This window comes from Uloborus diversus, chromosome 4 (assembly GCF_026930045.1).
Source record: "Uloborus diversus isolate 005 chromosome 4, Udiv.v.3.1, whole genome shotgun sequence".
NCBI classification, from domain to species: domain Eukaryota; kingdom Metazoa; phylum Arthropoda; class Arachnida; order Araneae; family Uloboridae; genus Uloborus; species Uloborus diversus.
In genome coordinates, this window is record NC_072734.1 from 86,430,738 (window position 1) to 86,455,005 (window position 24,268).

Here is a 24,268-nt window from a genome sequence, read left to right on the forward strand (position 1 = left end):
ACCAGCTCCAGTTTCTTCACTACCACATGCATTACGCATTGATGACAGCATATTTGAGTAACGATATAAATGTTTCGTTCCTAAGTTTGGATGACTTTTTGATAAAAATATGAACGAAGCATGGTTACAATGGATTTTACTTTTTGTTTTTGCGCCAACTTCAAAAATTATGTTTAAAAGTATTATCGAAGGTGTTTAAAGAATAAAATTATTTTTCACTTTTTAGAGCAATTTTGAAGTCGGTTCTATTTTTTTTCAAAATTTTTTTATTTCATTCTTTTTAGTGTAAATGTAGATATTTCAGTAAAAATAAGAAGTTACCTAGTAAGAAGTGCGGCTCTATATCACTGTATTGCTTTAGAAAAGCCTTTATTCAAAATTATCATTACAATTACTATTAATGTTACAGTTATATGGCACCAAACTTTTATAACAATGAGTTTCATATTGTCGCGTAGATGAAGATAGCGAAGACAATGTGAAAGCCAAATGAAGCGAATACTCGTTAGTCTCAACTCGAGATCTTTATTCAGAACCACGAATGAACGTTACATCTCCTTATATACAACTTGAAAAAGTGCTGGAAGTTTCCAGCACTTGAAAAGATACAGAAATTAATAGAACATTCGAGAAAATACGGGAAACAGTAGAAACGAAATTTTAGTAAAATTCACTTTGTCGTAGTCGGGATTTGAACCCGGGTTGCTCGTGTGGGAGACGAGAATTCTACCACGGAGCCACCGTTATCCACGGATGAAAAGAGCGAACTTCGCTACAATATGATTTTAATCATTTAATAGGGAAATTTACTGTTTTTTGCCCATAACTTTTTATCTAAAGAACAAATATGGTCAAACAAAGTAATGGGACCTAAGTTGAGCCATCCTCTATCCATTAAAAAAAGAATAATCAAAATCGGTTCACTAGGTGAGACGCTATGAGTGGACAAACAAAAAAAAAAAACATACATACGGTATGAACTGATAACCGCCTCCTTTTTGAAGTCGGTTAAAAAATCAAAACTAATCAAAATAACACGCAATATACCGACAAGCCGGTTGTGGCACCCAGAGACTGCAGTTTCGTTCTTGTTTTGGACTCATCTGTCTGGAATAGTCAATAAATGAGTTAAACCGCTCCATTGGTGTGCACTCTTGCTGATGTGCTAAATTTCTTTTGGCTGCCAGTGTGTTGACACTTTCAGCTTCAACTCGGTTAATGACTGTTCTAGATTGACGAGTTCATAACAAGGATGAAACTGCTGCAGTCTCTCGTAGTCATAACCGGCCAGTCAGTATATTGCATGTGATTTTGGTTAGTTTTGATTTTTAACGCATTTGATGAAAACACATGTGAGAGCATTGCAATTCCTCTTTTTCAGATTGTTTTTGCATTTTCAAATGGGACATTGCGTTGATATAAATATATATATCTCAGCTTTTAAGTTGCTCTGTTTTCATCACATTTATCAAAAATCAAAACTGACCAAAATCATTATTTTTTTCCCTAAGATAAATAAACTGTAAACCTAAAAGATTTTTTCCCGCATAAAATCATGAAACACATTAGCAATTCTGCTTTCACAAACAATAATAATAACAACAACAACAACAATAATGATAAATGTTATTATTATTATGCATTATATTTTCAAAAAATATGTATCCCTCTCAGCTGTGAGGATGCTTTGTTTTCATCACATGGATTAGATATCGAAACGAAACTAATCTAAGTCGTTTATTCTAAAACACATAAACTCTAAAGCTAAAAACGAGGTTTAAAGCGTCTTTGTTTTCATCATCTAATGATGAGCCTTTTTAGGGATAAGGTCAGCAGCAGATGGAATTCTCTCGCTACAATGTTTGCAGACGATCAACATTTGTTGAAAATTGTATTCTTGAGCATTCGAGTGGATCAGCTGATCTTTACAATTATAGCGATTGGCCTTCGCTCGTAAATTAGAAGGAATTTCTCTGCGTGCATCTTGTATCTGTTACCGGCCTCGGAACGAACAAAACGAACAAAAAAAGTATCGCGTGCGGGGTCGATTTAGTGGGTCATTCATTCCCTGAAAAGATCAGTTTTGTGCGGAAGAAAATTCCCCTCTGAATTGGGATCCTATTTATCGAACAGAACCAGGGCTGTGGAGTCGGAGTCGGGCTGATTTTGAGGTAAAGGAGTCGGAGACGAGAGTCAAAGGTTTAAAATTTCAAGAGTCGGAGTCGGCCATTTTCCCTCAAACTCTGCGGAGTAGGTGTCAGAGTCGGAGTCAAACTGACTTAGGAGCAAATGAGTCAGAGTCGGAGGCTCTGAAATTCCCGGAGTTGGAGCCAAAGCCCGAGGCGATTATTTTTCTTTCGACTCCGCAGCCCTGAGCAGAACAGTTCTCCATGTCGTGATTTCTGTGCAATGCAAATCTCAATATGCAACAATACTATTATTAATAAGATAGAGGAGAGTCGGGACGGATGGGACATAACAAATATTTCTTACAAATTATTTTCTACTGCTACAACACTACATTTTAGAACAAAATACTCATTCAAACATGTTTAACAAATGTAAAACTGATGATAACTTTTACATTACCCGTTTTAAAAAGCAATTAAACTATAAACTATAAATAAAAGTGTCCCATCCCGCTTACGTAAGGAAGGGATGGACCTGCACTTGAAAATTAAAATAAACACGTAATTTTCAAACATATTATGAAAAAAGACAATGTGTTAAAAATAATATTTATTTTAAACCATAATTCTAGGTGTAACGTCCTTCCCAGTGTCCCATGCATTGAGAAAAGATAAAATGGAGGGAGTGAAGACTTTCATTCGTGAAGGAAAGACCCCCAAGTCACGTGATAGATTTTAAAGAAAAGCATTGGAAGAAATCAGGTTTCTTGCGCTAGTTTTCCGCAAAACGTGTCAACCATTCGTCGTTGTTTGAGTCCCGTGACTTGAGGTCTTTGCCCAAGCTTTTGCTTAGCCGATGATTGGACTTGCTCCCTCCATTTACTAATTTCTGCTCTAAGGTCCCATCCCTCCCGACTAATCTCCAAGGCGGAACCTTAATTTTCGTTTATTGTGAGTAGTTAGGAGGTTTAACAGGAGTAGGCTCCTTGATTTCAGATTATATTTGCTTTTCTTTAATGAGCAAAAAAAAGCTGCTGCAGCAAAATTATATGTTTGAAATGCGCCAAATGAATCAAACATTACACTACAAACATGCAAATACCTTAAATTTTTGAAGCATTTGGCAAGAAAACAAAGTTTTTTTAATGTTTTGCACAATCCACAAATTGGGTACAATCAAAGAGAAAACCTGACATGAAAACACCCAGAAATTCTATAAGCTTCTAAGATTTCCTACACGCACATTCGGAGATTTCTTCCTGTTGCCAAACGAAGAAGACAAATGTTCTGTTTGTTCTGGCTTTCCCTAGCAGAAAAAAGTTGTGCAAGAGAAATGCAGTGGATAAAAGAATGTGCATTAGTCAAAGAGATTATTTGTGCTCTGCCCTTCTTTATGACAAAGCGTTCCCAATTTGTCATAAATGCATTTGATATCTAGAGCTTAGTACAAAAGAGGGAAAAAAAACATCATTGATTAATTTTTATACTCAGTTAATAGGAGAATGTGAGAATGACCTAAGAACTTATTAATGTATCTCTTCTTTATGTGAGGTCTATTTTGAAAGTTTTTATTTATTTATTTTTGCCCAAACTTATTTGTACTTCAACATTTTTTCTCCCACCCCACATCATGGAGTGAATATTATACCCAAAATTAGGTTCATATTGTCTGAACTTAGACTAGGAGTGACTTCCTCTGAAACCAAAAAACTGAAACCCATTATTTTACCCTTTGTTTGAGATATGTTTGGAGTAATTAAGAGGTCATATATGCGTCTAGGGCGAGGAATATAAAATTAGTTTATAGTTTTTATTTGTCTTTTGTACATTAGCCCACTTAAAATTTCATAATAACAAAAGTGTATGGATGTCTCCGAAAATTGTATGAATTTCATATTTTCCCGAAACCTTAAAAAACCTTTCTTTTTTTTTCATTCGTGGGGGGGGGGGGGCGGTAACACCAAAAATTACTGCCACTAGTGTCCCCCATGCTAAGTATGCAAGGAAAGGGGGGGGGTCATGTGAACATTACTAGGATTACGTCAAGAGAAAAATATTGAAAAATTATCAAGCAGTGGCGGTACCATTCCTACATCTTGGCCAAACTTTTAATTAGAGCAATGAGCCAGTTTATGTTTCTGTGGTGACAACTTCTTTAGTTTAGCTGGGCGGTCATTCCAAGCTCGTCAGCTTGCGAAATCGAGATTCTCGCTCACGTGATCGGTTGTGACGTAGAAATGGCGCAAAGTAATATTCTAATCTACTCGAATCTAGCCGCAAGCTAAGTTCGAGTAGATTAAAATGCTAATTTGCGACATTTCTACGTCACAACAGATCACGTGAGCGAAAATCTCGATCTCGCAAGCTGACGAGTTGGAATGACCGCCCTGGTGTTGTATGTAATTTTATCGCTGTTTTTTTCACGTGAACACACATTTTAAACTTACTATTAAGCTAAACTTAATTTTTGCATACCATTATACGAACATTCGAGTAAATTTGTGATAATGTTTGAATTTCTTAACTTTAACTAAAGAAGTTCTTTATTTTTGAAAATTAGTTTCGATGTAGATGACGGGGCACTTGTGAACACAACATGTAGGGCCAATGTGAACAGTTCCCATAACCTCTCCGTAACATAAAATTTAGTGTAGATTTATTACTACTGTTAAAAAAAGTAAGGATTTATCAATACTATTTTGCTACATTCAGTTTGTAAATTTATTGTTACTGATTATTACATTATTATTGATTTTAAAAAAAAAATTTATTTTTTAAATTCTTTTGTTACTAAATAGTTAGCCAAAAATTTAATGTTACATAATATTTACGAAGGGAAAAAAAAGACAAAATATATTCTTTTAACGAAAAACTGAAGTTTAAAATGGTTTTATAATTCATCATCATAAATTTTTATAGCATAAACGTACTATATAACAGGAATGAACTTAACACAATAAAATATTCTTTGTATTGTTTGGTGTTTTCTTTTCTTGTCGATCGATTGATTAGAACGTATTACGAATTTTTTTAATTTGACAGTGAGCAGGGATATATAGTTCGGAAAAAGTACTTTCTTATTGACGATTACTGTACAATTTAAACTGACACATTTTACTGTTACAGGGGATATAGGTTGCAAACCCTTCAATTTAATTAGGATATACGTATATGTTTCAAATTAAAGGGTTTTTCGTTGAAATATGAAACTTGTCCCGCAGTTTTCAACTGTGTTCATATGTGTCCCAGGTTTGTTCACATATATCCCCCTATTGGGGCACATGTGAACAATTGACGACATTTTTTAAAAATTCCAAATAGTAAGGAAATAGTTTTTAAAAAAAATCTGGAAAACGTCCAGAGCACAAAGAAAAGACTATTCAATCATGGAGACACTTTTGCTCTGAGAAATTGATAATATTTTTTGCGAAATTAAGAAATAAAAAAAAATGTTCAGATGGGTCCCTATTTCCCCTATTTACGATCACTGTATTCATTTGTCAACTAAATTCGAAATTTCAACATCTTTATTATTCAGTGACAGCAAATGTAACATTACATTTTCAGCTAATGGCAACGAAAATCTTTTTTGTGAAGCAATATCTTCTTTAATTCTTGACCGCTCGTTTCAAGCCGAATATTAGAAATCTCAGCCTCACAACAATGCCGAAGGAAACCAGAAGAATCTGGAAAGCGTAAGGGTTCTGTTTGTAACATAAATACTTGCTTAAAATGCAAGACAATAACTCGTATTAGTCATGGTCCAATGATTTTTTCGTTTGCAAGGAAACGCAGTGACCAACAATCTGTGAATCCTGCTCTAGGCCATCATTTCGCTACTCAAGCTTGTAAAAAAATTTGTCAGCAAATTTAACATTCTTTTCTCACTACAAAAACATTTTCGCCGTGATTTATTTATCGCTCACATTTCAACAAGAAAATTGATCGTAGATCAAGTTCGATAAAAACCAATGATGGTGATGCTTTGTAAAATAAGCATGTCTTGTGTTTTATGGCATTTTTGTAGATTAGTTTCATTGGGTAGCTTTAAAAATTATTAAATTTGATATTTTTACTAGCCTTCTTTCCTAAAAAAAGTAATTGGTAAAAAAGTAAGTGGACATCAAAAATAAATGAACGCAATTATTTTAAAAGAAATACAAAACATTAAAAGGAAGTTTATTTTTTCATAAAATTGTAAGTACTTACAAAACAAAGCAGAACTAAGTAATTTAACCAAAATTGAAAATGAAAATTTTGGAAATACGTGATCACGTGATAGCACGAATCAAGTCAATTATAACCAGTACAAAATAGCAATCCAACTACTTACATGTAATCATAGTCTCCTTAGGGACCAAGGTTTTTTCGACTCGACAAATTCAGGAAAATCGGTTACTTTTTAAACCTGCCTATCTTTTTACAAAATAATGATTTAAAAGTGAAATTTTTCTAATGTTTTTAGCTACGATTAGGAGCATGTACGGGTGAATTATAAAACTTTCACTTGTTGAATAATATTTAATGTTGAAAAATATTTTTAAACATTGCCTGAATTAAGATCTAGTTTTTCGAGAACAAAATAATCGATGTTAGGTACACTTTTTTTTCACAAATGACATAAAATTTTGCCTTGAAATTTTATATGTATCCTTAAAATAGTGCAAATGATGTTGCTAACCTCATTTAAATTAATTTTTACCAATTGAATTTTTTTGAAAAAACTCAGAGTTGAACATTTAAAAATGTACGAAATTTTCATCATCAAAATAGGTTCTTACAAAAAATATTCAACGAATTTTCTAAAACTTTTAGGTTCACTAGAAGCATGTGGGTACTATAAACAGTTGTGCCAAATTTCAGACATATACTAATATAGACATATACTAATAGTAGAACTTCTGTAAAGTGTACTTAAGCATCAAAAAAGCACATTTCGAGAGAACTAGCGAAAACATTTTCGACCCTTGTAGTTTTCCTTTCGTCGTATTTTGCGGGTTTCTGTTGACCGTAAACATATAAATTATATATTTTTGGAAAGGGACAAATCTCTTTTATTTTTAAAAATAAAACTTAAAAAATGATTTTTTGATGATTTTTTTCGTCTTGGTCCCCTATAAGGCTATGGTGCAATGTGAAAGCACTTAATTGCAGATTCAATCCGGTTGTACGACTCGAGAAATCGTTGAACACCATAATAATTTCCATTTGTAGTGTGAGTCAAGTAGTTCAGCTTCTGTACTTTTTTCTTCTATTTTTTTTACTTCCTTTTACAAAAAAAGGAAGTATTGTATTCGCAAAAAAAAAATTTCACTCAAAAATCGACCTTAATTTCCATTTTACTCACCCCCGAATGAATATTGAGTTTTTTTTTTTCGACTCGACCCACGTGGATAAGTGCCTAAGAACGTATAGACCCGCGAAATATCCATAATGAGAATTCCCGAGTTAATTACAACGAATTTTCTCGCGACGTCTGAATGTACGTATGTATGTCGCATAACTCAAGAACGGTAAGTCCTAGAAAGTTGAAATTTGGTACGTAGACTCCTAGTGAGGTCTAGTTTTGCCCCTCTCCTTTTGGTTGCATTCGGGTGTTTCTACAGGAGTGTTTTGCCCCTTTTTTGGGGGAAATCATTGTTAATTTTGATGTAAACGCAAGTGGTGTTATAATTTGACGGTTACTTGGCGATATTTCGCCAGTCTTTTGGTCGCCAAGGTTTGTCGCCAACTTGGCGACAAATTTGGCGGGTTTTTTTTTTTTCATAATTTGTTTCAATTTGGCCACTGTTGGTGATATTTAGAGAGTAAACTATTGAATCACATTAAAATTGCCAGTAATGAGGAAATGACATTTAATTGGAGTAAAAGGAAGTCATGTGATGCACACATCAGCTCGTTTAGACATGTATTTCACATATTAGACGGACATACTAGATCAGTTAAGTTTTAAAAAACAGCTAAAGAACATAGGCTCTCACACTGCTTTGATACACTAAGCTCTTGCTCTTACAGTCTTACAACTATTTGATAAAATCTTCACAGGAAATCTCTTGGTGCTTTTAACTGAGAGAGAAAGGGGGAGAACATGTGTTTTTGAAATTTCGTTTACTATTTTTATTCAGGAAACTATGAGGATTTTGACAGAGAGAAATTACAGTCATTTAGTAGAAGTTTTTCAAAGCAGTATTTGATACTTAGTTGGGATAATTTATTGGTTGAGTGACAATTGAACAATTTGTTGGCAAACAACAACGGACTTTTAAGTCTATAGCTACTTTATGCCGAGATGAATCGCAAGATTTGTAATCATTTGTTTCTTATCACAATTAGAACTTAATCATAAGAAGAGTAAATTAATAAAAGAAAAACATCTATTATACATTTAATGTTTGTTACATCTAAAGATTAACATAAGGATACAAGAAAAACAAACAGTAGTAAAATACAAAAAATAGAACTTACAATAAAAAATTAATAAAATAAATAATATTGATAGAGTAGTTTTTTTTTTTTAAACATGTTAGGAAAACTATTTCAGAGTTCAACCTCAGAAAGGTATCACCCGACGCAAACGTCACCTGTAGTGATACTGCTGCGTTTAATAGATTCATTATTATCGAAAATAATTCAGGAACATTTTAAAATTGAAATACTTACCTGTTTTATTAACTCTAAAATACATTTGTGTGTTACTGCGCTGAAGGCTGTCACCCGGCACAAACACAATTAGTGATGCTACTGCGTCTCATAGATTGATATTCTTTATAAACTTAAAAACCCATTTTGATTACCCCCCCCCTCCATGAAGGGTGGCATCCCGCGAAAACGCATCCTCCTCCTCTCACCGGTAGCGATACTACTGTATTTGATAAATTAAATATAAAATAAAGTATTTGGTAAAATTTTCAGAATTGAAGTTTTATATATTTTTTACACTCGCAAGTTCTTTTTGTGTGTCACCCTCCAGACCGGGGCAGACTCCCCCTCCCCCGTAACGAAGCTGCAGCTTATTATTATTATCAAGTATTACTATTATTATTTTTAGCTACAAAAGTCAAATTTCGCGGTTAAAAAAAAGTCATTTTTACCCTTACGAAATCTTTTGTATACAACTTGAAATATGTTAGCTTGATGCTTTGCAACACATGGGAAAGTAACAATGAGTGCCGCTATAATCGTGATGATATACGACCCTGCCACTTGGAGCTCGCGACAATTCCGTCTTGAGAGATGGAGTTTTGTTTGAAGGCATTAAATAAGGAGAGAAAGGAATGCTGTGCCTCCGAACAGAAACTCTCGTAAAAATATTTTTCCACCACCACGAAACACAATGTCATGAAGACAAAACTTTTTTTTCTTTAGATGAGGTTGTCTGAAATAACTGTGTCTGAGAGAGAAATAGGCTAAAAGGCTTTTGACAGCGTCAACAATCGATTTAAAAAAGCTTGGAATCTGTCCTGGCTTGTCATTTGGGCATTCAGAGGGGGTCAATTGACACCCCTATCCCTGGATTTTAAAAACGGAAAAAATTAGATTTTTAATGTATTTTGCTGTTTTGTAATGTATTGAACCCAAATCCTTTGCCCTCCCCCTGCCCCTTACTGGAAATTTTTTGAAGTGACTGGCCTGTATCCCTCTTTAGTAGATGTAACCACTTCTCATTGAAGGAGAACTACCTAAAGAAACATTTATCACTTCATTAATAGAATTATTACATTAAAAACGGGTTCTTAGTTGGATAATTTAAACTTGTTTAGTTTCTCTCAAGTAGTGATAAACGCGTGTATATAACAGTTTCATGTTTGTAAGATAAAATCTACAATAACTCTTTATCTCCGGCAGTAGCGTTAGCATTTTTAAAACGGTCCTTTTTTGAAAAGAGAAACTTTGAAATTGTTTTTATTTGTAGGTATGGGTATAGTGTAGGGTGATTTTCAACAACAATGACTCCCTTCATTTCAAAACATTCGAGGAATTGGATAAAAAGATACAGATTAAACACCCTGCTTTCTTAAAGCCAGGGTTGGTTAATAGCTCCCTCTTACCCCCCCCCCCCCCCCAAATGACGGTTCTTCCAGCAAGTAATGTACAACAATCAAATGTTAAGGAACCCAGAAAGACTAGTTCAGTTTGGAGCCTAACAAAAGAAAAACAAAATCCTTCTTTGAGTGACCAGTTAGCCCACGTACTTAAAATTTTAATGGATGGGTACATAAAATTTCAAAGGAAGACAAAAGACAAATAAATTTATTTCGTTCAATCAGTATGGGAAATTTAAACAAATTCTTTTAATGAATATACGAAATGTACAAATACTTTCATTCAGAAGATAGTGCACCTCGTAAGCATTTCAAGGTATAAATTTAAAAATAACATTTACACGGTTCATGTAAAATGAAAGCAAAATTGTCCATTGCTTAACAATCTATGCTCGGTTAATTCAAAGACGGATACAAGGTAAAAGCGATCGCCCCCTTCTTGAGCCGAGATGCAGGAACTCTTCCTCGGCATATGTCCGACACTGAAGTTCCAAAAATGTAATTTTAGATGATCTTCAACACTGTTACGAAAAAGAGTCTTCTCCCATGGAATTTTTTCGGAATCGTAGTCTTGAAAACGCAATTGAAGCAATTCTCTTAACACTTTAGTGATAAGAATCGTAACTTTGTAAAGAAAGTTTATTGAAGTCCAAAAAACTCAATTTCAGGCGATCTTAAATGATATTTGATGAGATTAGGAAGCTCTAAACAGGAGGAATTTTTAAATTGAAATCCAAAAAGGCAATTACAGGACATCTTTGATGACATTAAAATAACGGATGGGGTTCAGTACATTCCTCCTGATTTTTTTAGAAATGGAAGTTCATAACAAAATACTTTCTAAATACGACCTTAGGTTGATGTGAAATTCGTCTTTGCCGCGTAGGTAAAGGTAACTTATAGGAAAGGTTGGGGTTTCGGCAGGGGCGGCAAATAGGGAGATCGAGAGGGGGCGGTTTCACCCCCCAAATTTTTTGAGAGGAATGATAAAAATGAGCAAATTTAATTTGTGTAAATCGCAAATCAATGTTCAAACCAGACACGAGCAAGTGTTTTCCGTTTCTTAAATTATTAGAAATTCATCAAGCTTTTACCGGCCTTTTCAGAACAGGAAAAAACTGATGAGGAATCATAGTAAATTCTAACTAAAGACTTAATTTCGTCATATAGGCTAAATAGCTCCTTCTTGTGTGCTCTGTGTAACGATGGTTATGAGAGGCTTGTGCAATGGTGTGGCTGCATGATTTTCACAGAAAAATGCCTTGGTATTTTACATTCATTGTTACACTCATGTTTTAAGTGTGTCTATTTAATGAGTGTTCATCACTTTCTTCTGCTAGAAACACATTTCAGCTGCTTAATACATAGTATGCTTTCATAGATACTCTTTAGAAATATATATTATTTTTGAAAAAAAAAAAAAAAAAAATCTCACATCAACAAATATTATTTCTGGAGGCTCTTTAACTATACAATCTGCCCCCCCCCTCTCTATCATGATTACTAGCTGTTAGCCAATGTGTGTTTTGTTCCATACTGAGTTAGTTCATGTTTAAGAAATTCGACCCCCCCAAATGAAAAACTGAAATGCCGCCCCTGGGTTTCGGTGCACTGGAAAACTGAGCAGAGCTCTCCCGTGGGCAAGAGCAGTCACTGCGATATTTTTTTTTTTTTCCTTTTTTTTCCTTCTTGTCATCTAGTGGACGTTAGATTTATTGATTTATTGTACAAGCTTGCTTATTTGGTTTCTACTGAACAAAAAGCGAGAAAAAAAAGTCTATTTCCAACATTTCACTGTTAGTATCGAATTTTTCAAGTAATCTTGAAGACTCATTTCTGCAGATACTATCGTTTACCTGCCCACGGCAGTTAGAGACTCAATTTCACTAGACTGAGCTCAAAAAGTATTACAGTAATCCTTGCAATAGCTACATCTCCTAAAAGAATGAGCTTAAAATGTTGAAAAATAAAATGTATAATACCTTCAAGTTTAACAAAATTTTCGTGTGCTAAATTTTTCGTCACTAGTCAGTTATGTTTCACGAATTCTACAAAAATACAAGCCGCAGCTTACTTCTTTCTCATTATTTATTCAAATATGCTCTTTAATATGCCCATTATCGGACTTAGCAAAGAAACTATAAAATCCAGTTTCTATTTATACTTTTGATGACAGCAGACTCAAGAGCTCATCTGAATTTAAATAGCATGTTACATCTTTTTCTTTTCACTTTTAATCGAAGGAAGCCATATCAACACGTTCAAGAATGAATTACCTTTGACAACCGTAGTATTTCGAAAGGCAGGATTCCTCAGACTTTAAGCTGTTGTTATGTGCGCGTAAAGGTACGTCTCTTGCTGACTATGCATGATTTTCTTTTCCCTTATCTACGCAATTCTTGGGTTGCAGAGTGATGGGTCTTAAAAGGATTATCATAAATGACTGACAAGAATGCATGCCTAGAATGATAAAGTTCAATTTCAGACGGATGAGTTAGTACGAAATAAATAAAGCATCTTCACAAAAAATACTAGAATGATCACGCAAGGGCGCCCCGAACTTGAATTTTTGGAAGGGCGGAAATTCTCAATTTCTCGAATCCAAGTTTTGTCGAATAATGATAACTTTGCTGTACCGTGAGACAAAATTTGCCGAATGAGGAAGTTTTTGGAAGGACACAGTGTCCTCCCATCGGGGCAGGGGTGTACACCCCCTCAAGAGCCAGGGCGTACCCTCCCCCCAAAATATCGCGAAGGTTCCCCCTCCCAAAAGCTAGAGCCCCGCAAAAAAATTCACAAATACTCCTCAAAAAAACCCCTAAAAATTTCAATGGTGCAGTCTGCGCTATGACCCCCCCCCCCCCCGCCCTAGGTGGGCACCCCTGCGTAGAGGCACCCCTGTGCTCACAACTGTTTCTAAAGTTTAACGTTGATCCGTTGCTACATTAACGGCAAGCGTCTGCCTCACAGAGACATCGGCCGTTTTACAGACTGTATCACCCTCAAATTATTGATTAGTAGCCAAGAGTGGCTTTACAACGGTCAGAAAGTAACATTATTTTTGTTGATAGTAATCAATGAAACATGTTTTGTTTTAATTTGTAATAATTTTTCATCAACGCGTGCAATCACTATGCACTAGTTTTATGTATAATCGTGATAAGAGGGTTATGGGAGGTTACGGGAGGTCACAATGACCAGGGCCGTGCTTAGGGGGTGGTGAACTATGCGGCTGTAACGGGGCGCTAAAATATTTTGAAGTTTAGGAGCCGCTAAAATACTACAAGAAATAAAATATTTCGGTGTGAAATAGTTCCACTTACAGTACAGTAAAAGTAGGGGTCGGACCCAAACATCCCCCCCCCCAAAAAAAAGTTCAAATCAGTTTTAAATTGTTTCTTACCCTCCCAATAAGAATATTAAAAAAGTCCCACACCATTGTGCTTCCGGTTTCGGATTAGAGGGCATCTAAAAATTGCTATTTTGGGTATTTTTTCGGAATTTTTAGAGTGCTTTTCAAATGGGAATATTATGTCATGCTTATTTTAAAAACATTAAATTAAAGATGTTTACCCCCCAAGAAGGATGACACAGCCCACCAAAGCTACAGAGCCCCCCCCCCCCTCCTCTCCCCGTAAAACGAAGCAGTACTCCTGAATCCCCCTCCATACATTTGAAGTGAAAATATTGCAATTTCATGCAAATTAAAAGTTGGAAATAAAGTGTGCCCATCCTTCAAGAGCAATGGCGCACCTTTTTCCAAAGCTACAGCACCCCCCCCCATTTGAATAATACCCCAATTCCCCCCCCCCCCCCGCCCCACTCTCTATCAAGTCGAAGTATTATTTCATGCAAATTTAAAATGCATTAAATCAGGAGTAATCATCCACATCTCACCTCCCGAAACGAAATAACATACTTAAAGATTACCCCCCCCCCCGCCCCCTCTCTGGTGGCAATCATAATTAATCCTAAAAATTAATTTATTGCAATGCTGACAGACTTGGAACAGCACATCCGTGAATTGACTGCCTGTTGGATTTTAGAAGTTCGTAATGTTTAGCGAAATAAACTCAAAATACATTCCCGACTTTTTCAAATTCTTGTTGTTTAGTTTGATGTAGAATCTCACATTGATCTTATTGAATGGAATCTCTTTCTGGGGGGTGCTCCACAGCATTTAAAGGGGATGTGCCATCGCCCTTCGGGAGGGGGATGGGCACCCCTCTGAAAAGGCAGTTAAAACTGACAGAAGTTTCAATTACATTACGCAAAAAATCTGAAAGAGAAGCCTTAATAAAGATCCAACTGGAGTCCCGGAAACCTTATGCAAAAACTAGATAGTAATAAGGGTTTTCAAGCTATTTAAAGGTGAATATTTTTAATTTTGTAAATTAATGATTATCATAAACGTTTTTGTAAATAAATGATTGATACTTGAACGACCTAAGTTGTTGTATGTATTTGTAATTTTGTTTTTCAGTTTTTAATAGAAATAATTTTTTTTCCTTAAATGCAGGTTTTTCAAACTCAATCTGGAGGCAGAAAATGATCTCCTAACCCGAATGAAATTTCATATATAACTTTAAAACGTCATTTGGCACTTTTTTCTTGCCCTGCCCGATGGAAAGCGGGAACTTTCATTTTTACCATAGGACGGTGACCCATCCTTGTGTATAATCGTAATTTTCAAAAGAGTATGTTCATGTTTGCCTATTTTTTTTTCATGAGGGCCTATTATTTTCCTTATAGGGCTTCAAAACGCAGAATTTTATACCTAGTTTACAAAAATGTCCCCCGGGTCTCCTAAAATTGGAGATATTCTATGACCCATTTAAAAGGGAGCTCTGCATCACTCTCTTGATACTAATTCCTCTCGAAAGTTCCGTTCAAGAAGGTCAGAACAGCACATTGATAAAACGAGCAAAAAAGTCGGGCATGGCCATAATAGTGGGGGGGGGGGGGCAGGGGGGTTGAAAAATTGCTCTTTTATTGCTACCGACAGAAAAGTTGTCAGGATTACAAAAAAGACAAAACCTGAAATAGCTTATGGCCACAGGAAGACGAAATCCCGCCCCTGGTTCCTCAAAAAAAAAAAAAAAAAAAAAAAAAAAAAAAAAAAAAAAACCCTGCTTATGAAATGTGTTATGTTTTAGAAGAGAATAAATAAATAACAGAAATGATTATCTATCGACTATTAAAACAAAATTTCGTACAGGGCCGCTAAAACTCTAAGCACGCCCCTGACAATGAGCTCCCAAACATTTCCTTATTCGACAAATTTTGTCTGAGGGTTTGACCAATTTGGGGGCTTAATTGAAATAATGCTATTTTTAAATGACCGAATGTCCCTTTTTCCCTTAAGATGAAGTAGGGGAACATGGGGCAAAGTGAAATAGCGGGGCAAAGTGAAATGGTGAAATATTTACTCTGCTTTTAGCTCCACCCATCTGGTATTATTTTAACTATATAATACCATATGTAGTCTATTCCAGTCAGGAAAAAAATACCACCGAATATTAAAGCATTTGATAATACAGGCAACTTTAAAGAAATGACACTCATATTGAAATATTTTGTCGTAAGTCAAAAATAATTTTTGTTACCATAAAATGATAAAGTACTTATTATTAATATTTTAAATATTAATTGAGGCCTCCTATTATTCAATGCAGCAAAAATTTAGTTAATATTGAACTTATTTGTATTTTAAATAAATTGTATAATTAGTCAAGTACATACGGGGCAAAGGGAAATAGTTTGTTTTATTTACTCAGTCAATCATTTAATATAAATCACTTACGTTTTCATTTATTAATTAATTCATTTACATTCCTTCATTTAGTAATTCACTTATATTTAGTCATTCATTCACTTATTTTCTTATTCATTCATTCTTTTACTCGCTCCATTTATTTTTCTTCGTGTATTAAATGATTTATTAATTTAATTATTCATTTTTTGTTTCATTATCTTTTCATTTACTCATTCAACCTTTTATTTACTGATTCTTTTGATCAAAACTATGTTTTATAATCAAATAGAAAACATTTCATTATAAAAATATTTTATTTTTCACTTTGACCCATGGGAAAAAAAAGTGAAAAAATTCCACCTTTTTTCGAAGACTCAAATTTACTACCAAAAATTTAAAATGCTATTTCAAAGCAAGTTTTATTATAAAATGCAATATTCTTTCTTTATGTATTGCAATTTTCAAAACAAATTTTCGATCTGTTCATTTTAAAGAAACTCGGTCATCTTAACCATTTCACTTTTCCCCACATTCCCCTACTTATGTGTGCACACCCGTGTTTTTACCATTAGGTAAAATTTGGAGTTTCATTTCCGCAAATTCAGAATTTCTGTCCTCCAAAATTTTTAAGTACAGGGCGCCACTGGTCGTGGCTTTTTTTTTTTTTTTTTCCCGAGCGTTTTTTTTTTTTTTTTTTGTTATACAGTCTCTATTGTTGTTAAGTTGTTGGTTATCTCTTTTCATATTAAATTCCTCCAAAAGTATATCCAATTATTTATTGTTAAAGCTTTTTGGTACAATGAAGAAAACTAAACCAGTCGTTGAAACAGCAAATTTAAAGAACAATTTTTGTTCTTTCAAATCTGCTTAATGCTAAAACAGCTTTTTGTTTCTACACTACAGACAAATAATTATATTTTCGTTTTCCGTTCTTTCTCTTTTCGAACGAAATCGTAACGTTTTACAACCACTCTAGACTATCATAAAGTCCCTTTATGACAGTTTTCATTTCCTTTCGCGAACATGTGAATCTTTGTTGTTTTTAAGTGCTTTTTAATTTCGTACAGCAAAGCATGGATGCATTCTCACACTCATTCTTCTAATGTACGAATGAATGTAAGGCGCTGTACAACATGACAAGTTTTTGTTTCGATTCGGTATGCATTATATTTTTTTTTCTTCGCGGAATGGAATGCTTTTGGCATGGGAAGATGTGATATCACATTCCCTAACTGCGTGAAGAAAGAATACTAAGAGCTATTCCATTTTTTCTCGGTTGAAAAAAAAACTAGGAATCTGAATACAAATTAACTTGACTTTGTCACTTTTCGGAAATATTTTGAATGCTTGAAACAAAAACTGAAAAAAAAAAAAAAAAAAAAAAAAAAAAAACAACAAGTATAGTCGAACCTGCTTAATGGAATAGCCATTTTGCTCGAAAAAATATTCTAATACGCGGGATATTCCATTAACCGGAATCAAAATAACACATTACATTGGTTTGGCACATTGAAAAAGCGGGATGTTCTTTTAACCGATATTCTAATGAGCGGGCTCGACTGTAAACCCACATGCTCTCCGTCTCCATCGACGGTCACGATCTGTTGCTTTGTACTTTTTTCGATGGCTGTTCGGATCAAGTTTCAATCTGTTTCTCTCTCTTTTTTTTTTCAATGCCTTTAAGTCTAAACCTAGAGGGCAACTGATTATTAAGGTGTCGTTTATTACACGATTTGGAAAACCGCTTCTTCTGGGGCACTCTGATGTTGAGATGTCAAATATAATAACATTGCTCTAGCGCGCAGTCGTTCTGGTGTATCCAAAGACAGTACAAACGTCACAGAGCAGTTCCAGTTCTTCAATAAAGTTTAACATGAACAAAATTCATCAAACTCACCGAAAAAGCGCACAGTTAAATTGTTTGATAAGTTACAACTGTGGATTTTTTATTTTGGTTTCTCTATTAGTTTCATTAGAATCTGTTCATTTTAGGTATTCTCACAAACATGGCGAAAATTTATTGATTCTCAAAAATCGTGAAGTTTCTATTTCTTGTGTAGAAATCGAGACTTGCTAATGAAAATATAGAAGCATTGTGCTTGTTTCCAGGCGTATCCTACTTTCTATTCTTTCTGCTTGAATGATTTTTCAATAAATATAGCCATTCGATAATATTGCAATTAAAGTGTACAGGGAGGGTCTTTTCATTTCAGATTTCCGGCTGAAGCTTTAAGTTTGATATGATGAGCCTGGACAATTTAATTTGCTTTTGTAAAAAGAATGAGTGAACTTTCATTTCATTTATTCTTTGTTTCTCTGCTCGCCCGTCTTCGGATAATTGAGTCTCATAACAAATTCGTCTGATATCAAAAATATTATCTATTCAAAATAAAACTCGGTAGGTTAATTTCTAGTAGAAAAACGGAATGCAGCTGTCAATTCATGAATGTGAAAGGCATAGATACTAGGAAAAGGAATGTTTGCGTTACCTGCATAAGGCTGTCAATTATTAGCCTACTTTTTTATTCCTCATATCCGGCGTGTTTACTCAACATACATAACTTATATAAACATACACTACAGTCTTATTACATCATTATTTGTTCCTTTTTTTTTAATAGGATCCTCTTTTTTGTCTTGAGAAGTGTTTTGTTCCATTTCTTCAAAAATCGAATTTTTCGATTATTTGTTTGTTTGGCGATTGTAAAAGAACTATTGAATCTACAGACTTCGTTTTTGGCTTTAAAAAAGCCAATTAAATTTACTTTTTCTTGTTGAGTAGGAATTCATGTCGATATTTGACCTGAAATGTGATCGAAGCATAATTTTTCTATTTTCCCCGCAAAATGGAAAATTTTTGAAGTACGATATCTCCTAAACTGTGGTCGTACAGAGAGCCCTTTGAGCTTATATTGTTCGTTCTCATTTAGTATCAAAAGTTAGGTGGTTTAGGAGTTAGAAAGGAAAAACTAAAAATATTCCAAAAATTTCGCAGTTTTTCGCGAATTACGCAGCGAGCACAGGTTTTTGAAAACTGCAAACTACCCTAACTGACCCAAACAACATACTAAACTAGTATGTTGTGGCCATCACGAAACTTTCTTCTATATTTTTCTTTTTTTTCTGATCCCTCCCCATGCTTGACGAGGAAGCAATATTCCCAACAAAAACAAAATTACACATGCAAAAACTTGACGACCATCCCAATGTCTGAATTATTGCAAAAGCAAAGCAAAGAGCGAAAATTGAAAGTATTTTAAAAGCCTTGCTTGAATTAATTACAAATATTTTATTTGTTAACAAACATAAGATGGCAACAGTTAAAAATTTTAAATCATTGAGATAATATTTCCTATCATTTCCATACAATTAAAATCACGAGAAATACGCAGACGACAATCTATTACGATTTATCTTTCTTATTGTTGCATTAATAAAAATATTTTTATTCGCAAAAAAAAAAAAAAAATCAACACCTCTTAGAGCGATCGGCGTCAAAATTGAACCAAAGCCTGTTTACAAATGGATTCACATATATTCCAAATTTCAACCAGAACGTAGCATTACTTCTTGAGATAGGGCACTCAAAATGGAAAAAAAGAACGGGTGATTGCGCTACCCCCTTTTTAGCTGTTGACACAAAAATAAAATCAGTTCTTATACCCACTAAGGGCTACTTGCCGATAAATTTTTCTTTCATTCCGTTCATTATTTCTTGAGATACAGCAGTCACAATTGACGACAAAAAACGTTCTATAGCTCAACCCCCGTTTGAGTTATTGACACCAAAATTGAATCAGCACCTGTTCCTGTTAATACCAACATATGGACCAAATTTTGTTTGATTCCGCCAGTTACTTCCTGAGGAATAGCAAGCACGCGTAACTCGAAAAACGTCCCATTGCTCCACCCCCCTTGGAGGAATTCGCGCCAAAAACTAATGGGCACAAGTTCACATAGGGGCACATATGTGTACTAAATTTCGTTCGATTTCATGCGGTAGTTTTTGCTGTAGAGCGGTCACAAGAAACTGGTCACACACAGACGTGACACACATACATACACACACACATACACACACACATACATACATACACACACACATACACACACACACACAGACAGACAGACATTTTCCAACTAGTATGTTGTGGCCATCACGAAACTTTCTTCTATATTTTTCCTTTTTCTGATCCCTCCCCATGCTTGACGAGGAAGCAATATTCCTAACAGAAACAAAATTACACATGCAAAAACTTGACGACCATCCCAATGTCTGAATTATTGTAAAAACAAAACAAAGAGCGAAAATTGAAAGTTACTTTAAAAGCCTTACTTGAATTAATTACAAATATTTTATTTATTAACAAACATTAGTGGCAACAGTTAAAAATTTTAAATCATTGAGATAATATTTCCGATCATTTCCATACAATTAAAATCACGAGAAATACGCAGACGACAATCTATTACGATTTATCTTTCTTATTGTTGCATTAATAAAACTATTTTTATTCGCAAAAAAAAAAAAAAAAAAAAAAATCAACACCTCTTGGAGCGATTGGAGTCAAAATTGAACCAAAGCCTGTTTACGTATGGATTCACATATATTCCAAATTTCAACCAGAACGTAGCATTACTTCTTGAGATAGGGCACTCACAATGGAAAAAAAGAACGGGCGATTGCGCTACCCCCTTTTTAGCTGTTGACACCAAAATAAAATCAGCTCTTATACCCACTAAGGGCTACTTGTCAAAAATTTTTTGTTTGATTCCGTTCGTTATTTCTTGAGATACAGCAGTCACAATTGACGACAAAAAACGTTCTATAGCTCAACCCCCCTTTGAGCTATTGACACCAAAATTGAATCAGCACCTGCTCCTGTTAATGGGAACATATGGACCAAATTTTGTTTGATTCCGCCAGTTACTTCCTGAGGAATAGCAAGCACGCGTAATTCAAAAAACGTCCCATTGCTCCACCCCCCTTGGAGGAATTCGCGCCAAAAACTAATGGGCACAAGTTCACATACGGGCACATATGTGTACCAAATTTCGTTCGATTTCATGCGGTAGTTTTTGCTGTAGTGCGGCCACAAAAAACTGGTCACACACAGACGTGACACACATACATACATACACACACACATACATACACACACACATACACACACACACACAGACAGACAGACATTTTCCAAAAATAGTCGAAATGAACTCAGCACACCTCAAAACGTTCGAATCCGTCAAAATTCGAAATTCGAAAATTTGCACGAATCCAATACTTTCTTCTATATATTAGATATAGAAGAAAGTAAAAATGGTCGAAATGGACTCAGCACACCTCAAAACGTTCGAATCCGTCAAAATTCGAAATTCGAAAATTTGCACGAATCCAATACTTTCTTCTATATATTAGATATAGAAGAAAGTAAAAACCAGAACTACATCATGCTTTGCTATTTTAGTCCCCCTTTTTTTTGTATGATATGACTGGACTAATAGTATAAAAGGCTTTTATAAAATGTTTTTACATTTTCCTCCTTAATTCTACATTTGCGACTCAGTCGGAGTTTTTTTTAATTTTAATTTTAGTTATTAAGTATTCCGAGTTATTTGTGCTCTTTTCGCATGACATCAAAAGCGAATAAAAAATCTGGAAAAACAATCAGTCATAATTACTGTTCAGGAAACCCAATCTGGATCCATTGTCTTTGGTTGAAAATTCTTCTAAAATGGCCTCTTAATTCTCGTTCTGTCTCCAGTTCTTTTTCCTTTTGTTATTTGATAAAAAAATCTACCAATTCACCATGTTTACTACGTTTTCTAGAGGAAGTAACTTGAATACTTTAAAAACGACATTGTCGTTTCGAATCAAACGGATGGTAATGGGGGGAAAAAACCCTATAAAATGCTGGGAAAGGCGGGGGAGGGGAAGAAAGAAAAAAGTCTTTCTCTTAAATTCAAATTTATTATCAACTTTATTAGTATACTAGTGGTACCCGCACGGCTTTGCCCGTAATAGAAAAATTAAAAGGTCTTTTGGTTCGCCTGTATATTTACAAATAATGTATGGTGATTTTTCTCGCCAATAGGGTTGTACCCATGTTACCGTTCCACGCTATGATAATTTCGTATCTCGCCAATTGGCTTGTGCCCATGTTACGGTTCCACGTTATGATAATTTTGCAATTTACTCGTCCATCTTATAATATTTTTGTTCTTAAAATTGGAATAGAAAAAGAACCACATCGAATTTTTGAAACATCGGTTCGAGGAGCACACCCCCATGCTACAAACTAACTTTGTGCCAAATTTCATGAAAATCGGCCGAACGGTCTAGGCGCTATGCGCGTCACAGAGATCCAGACATCCTACAGTCATCCTCCGGACAGAGAGACTTTCAGCTTTATTATTAGTAAAGATGAACTAAATTAGAGGTTTCCAAACTTCAGACATCATCGGAGTCCCCAATGTAAAAATTTAGAACTTCACGGATCCCCCCCCCCACCCGGCACGTGCCAAAAAAAATGATTTGACGCAGTTAAATCTTTTTTTTTTTTGTAATATATTTTTACGCTTTTATTTATTCATTGATCTGTTTATTTTTCTGAGCTCCTGTCTGATATTCATGTCTTAAATTATTGAAGTAATATTCTATTTGTAATTCAATTAGGAATAAAAATGTTATCACCAAATTTCTACAACAAGTTTATTGTTAAAAATGAACTTTTGAAGTTAGTAAACAAAACAATGTTAGCCTAGTTTAAGTGTTTCAATTTTTCATATGGGTTGTATTTTTATGGCGTATTAGGATTTTAATTATCAATCATGGTTCGGGCAAACCTACCCAGGCAGCGTCGTAATGCTGTGATTAGGATCTGCTTAGTCTTCACAATGCTGCATGCTTAAGTTTTCCTCACTTATCGCAGTCACCGCCCCCTGCTCGCTATCAATCACCAGTCCCCGGATCGCAATCAATGCAATATTAACAAAGACCATATAGCTTCGCATAAGACTGGACACTCCGGTAGAAATCAATGCTTTCGCGTTTTCTCCCACTTCAATGAAAGTCGTTGAGCACATAAAAAAAACTTCACAGGCGTGTTGGCGATTGAATTTTGGAGGAAAAAATGTTTTATACTGTGTGCAGCGATTAATCGCCAAGTTCAGCCACTGTGCGCCGTGTGCCGTGTTTGAATCAGTTCTTCTCCCCTCCCTCTGGCGAAGGGTGGTAATTATATGGGCATTTAAGCCTCAGAGAGGGTCATTAAGAAAAAATGAAAGCAAATAAATAAGCAAAAGGAACACAGAAGCAAAGACCATATAGCTTCGCATAAGACTGGACACTCCGGTAGAAATCAATGCTTTCGCGTTTTCTCCCACTTCAATGAAAGTCGTTGAGCACATAAAAAAAACTTCACAGGCGTGTTGGCGATTGAATTTTGGAGGAAAAAATGTTTTATACTGTGTGCAGCGATTAATCGCCAAGTTCAGCCACTGTGCGCCGTGTGCCGTGTTTGAATCAGTTCTTCTCCCCTCCCTCTGGCGAAGGGTGGTAATTATATGGGCATTTAAGCCTCAGAGAGGGTCATTAAGAAAAAATGAAAGCAAATAAATAAGCAAAAGGAACACAGAAGTGTGTTGTATCAATAACAGACTGTTTACGAAGATGCAAAGATCTTTCTCATTTCTTTTTTGCTGTTTTATTTACTTTTATTTTCCTTTTTTACTGCCTATTTATTTTTATTTAATTCATTGACTTTGTATTTATTTACTTTGTGAAGCGAATGCAGAGATGTATTTTCATTTTTGTCACAATTTTTTAACTTATAAATTTTATAATTTCTCTATTCACATTATAATTTTTATTTTTTTCATGTCAACAAATCTTGTATTACATTACAATTAAGTTCAAGATGTCAAACTAGCAGAAAGAAAAAGATGAAAATATAATGTATTTAAGTTAAGGAAAAAGTGTTTGAACACAACGTGGGCTTATAATCTGCGGACGGTTAGAAAAGGGTTATGATCCCCATGACTCTCCCCTCGTATCCCCCTGTTTAATACCGAATATTGATCGCGTCAGGGCCGGATTTAGAAGAGGGAAGGCGGGGCAACTGCCCCGGGGCCTCCACAGCAAAGGGGCCCCCACAATAAAATTTTTACAAAATATCCTCTTTTTTTTTTGGTATTTCTACAAAGAATGATTGCACAAGATAATATTATTATGGATATATCAGAAAGGGGGGGGGGCTCCACTCCTTCGTTGTCCCGGGGCCTCCACACTTCCAAATCCGGCCCTGGATCGCGTGAATAACAAATAATTTAAAAATAGAATG